Raw genomic sequence first — 2500 nt, 5'->3', positions numbered from 1 at the left:
TAACCTGTATTGCGCCTTAACGTAACCTGTATTGCGCCTTAACGTAACCTGTATTGCGCCTTAACGTAACCTGTATTGCGCCTTAACGTAACCTGTATTGCGCCTTAACGTAACCTGTATTGCGCCTTAACGTAACCTGTATTGCGCCTTAACGTAACCTGTATTGCGCCTTAACGTAACCTGTATTGCGCCTTAACGTAACCTGTATTGCGCCTTAACGTAACCTGTATTGCGCCTTAACGTAACCTGTATTGCGCCTTAACGTAACCTGTATTGCGCCTTAACGTAACCTGTATTGCGCCTTAACGTAACCTGTATTGCGCCTTAACGTAACCTGTATTGCGCCTTAACGTAACCTGTATTGCGCCTTAACGTAACCTGTATTGCGCCTTAACGTAACCTGTATTGCGCCTTAACGTAACCTGTATTGCGCCTTAACGTAACCTGTATTGCGCCTTAACGTAACCTGCATTGCGCCTTAACGTAACCTGCATTGCGCCTTAACGTAACCTGTATTGCGCCTTAACGTAACCTGCATTGCGCCTTAACGTAACCTGCATTGCGCCTTAACGTAACCTGTATTGCGCCTTAACGTAACCTGTATTGCGCCTTAACGTAACCTGTATTGCGCCTTAACGTAACCTGTATTGCGCCTTAACGTAACCTGTATTGCGCCTTAACGTAACCTGTATTGCGCCTTAACGTAACCTGTATTGCGCCTTAACGTAACCTGTATTGCGCCTTAACGTAACCGATATTGCGCCTTAACGTAACCTATATTGCGCCGTAACGTAACCTATATTGCGCCGTAACGTAACCCACATTGCCCCTTAACGTAACCTATATTGCGCCGTAACGTAACCTATATTGCGCCGTAACGTAACCCACATTGCCCCTTAACGTAACCCACATTGCCCCTTAACGTAACCCACATTGCCCCTTAACGTAACCCAACACACGTTGGGCCTTAACCCAACACACGTTGGGCCTTAACCCAACACACGTTGGGCCGTAACCCAACACACGTTGGGCCTTAACCCAACACACGTTGGGCCTTAACCCAACACACGTTGGGCCTTAACCCAACACACGTTGGGCCTTAACCTGCTCTGTAATTGTCATACGACGCGTTAAATTAGTGTAGTGTTGCCTAACTGCAACCCCCGCAATATAGTTTGCTACTCGCACTGCCCGGTCCCCAGTGTATCGCTTCATGTTAAACACCTTGCAGCTATACACTGTAATGTGGATGGCAGCAGGACGTACATGCTCAATGCCCTTTGCAGTTGTTCATTGGCATTTGCAGTTGTTCATTGGCATTCGCATGGCGAAGCACTTAGCCTACGCTGTGGTACGGCCTGTGTCAACTGTCCGCTGATGTTGTACGTCCAAATCACACACTGTACTGCACATTGGTCCTCATGTACTGAATGATACATCGTGGTACATGTGACCGTACAACGACTGCGCCAACAACGGCGAACCATGCGGTCCAAATGTTGTGCACTCAGCTACGTGTCGTCTCCCTATAAGAGCTGGATTGCAGTGTGGTATGCCCTGGATGGCGATCAGCATGAGCCGTCTGTTGATGTAGTGGCGCGTGTTGTCAGACGTAGTCGTCTCTTCTCACACACCGTGATAGCACGGTGCACTGCGTTCCACATCTGCGACATGCGACAGAGGCCGGTTGACAGTCGTTCGCGCAATGGACATCGCATACGTACGGGGGCCACCTTCCACGTGTTCGCTAAGCGTGGACATGTTGTTGCGTGTATGTGGGCAGACAGTGTGTCGTGACACCTGACACAGGCATGCAACAATCGTTGAATTTGCAAATGGCGATGGACGCCTACGTTTGCTGGTGACGTTACGCAAATGAACAACTGGTAAACCGTTGTGGTGCGGTTGTTCTCGCTAGGGGTGAATCAGTGATGGCGACGATCGGTTGAGCTACCAACCGGTTGTTGCAGCGATACCCACCATGCCCACGAACGTGAATGGCATGTGGGTGTGAAGCGATACGCGGCGGTGGCTGGGTGGGACCGTCCCCGGCCGGTGAGGGGGGGCCTCCCGGCGTGTTGGCCGTGCGGTGCGTGGGCGCACGCGCTACAGCCGGCTGGTGGGGGCGGCCAGTGGCAGGCGCGCCGGCCGACGGAGGCGGCAGGCGGCGCAGCTGCGCGCCGGCGCACCCTGCACGCGGCGCCGTGCGGCCAAAGTAGGTCCTCGCGGGCCCGGTGCGAAGCGCGGTGGACATCTGCAGTGTGCTGGTCCGATTGAGGACTGTGTGCGCTGAGGATGCGCCGCCGCCCGGCGCTCGGCGCCGCGACGCCGTCTGCTGCTCGGTCGCCTCTGCGGTTCTCGCAGGTGGTTTGTATCGCAGCTGTGCGGACGTGTTGGCGCGTGCGCTGTGCTGGGAGAGTTCGCTTCGGCACCCAAGTGGGGCTTTTGTCCTTCTGTGGCGCTGGCGTTGGAGCTGCCGGTCACCGTAGGTGGCGCGTGT

The sequence above is a fragment of the Schistocerca americana genome, unplaced genomic scaffold (assembly GCF_021461395.2).
Source record: "Schistocerca americana isolate TAMUIC-IGC-003095 unplaced genomic scaffold, iqSchAmer2.1 HiC_scaffold_1167, whole genome shotgun sequence".
Taxonomy (NCBI): domain Eukaryota; kingdom Metazoa; phylum Arthropoda; class Insecta; order Orthoptera; family Acrididae; genus Schistocerca; species Schistocerca americana.
The sequence above is the reverse complement of the archived record's forward strand: the minus strand, read 5'-3'. Positions refer to the sequence as shown.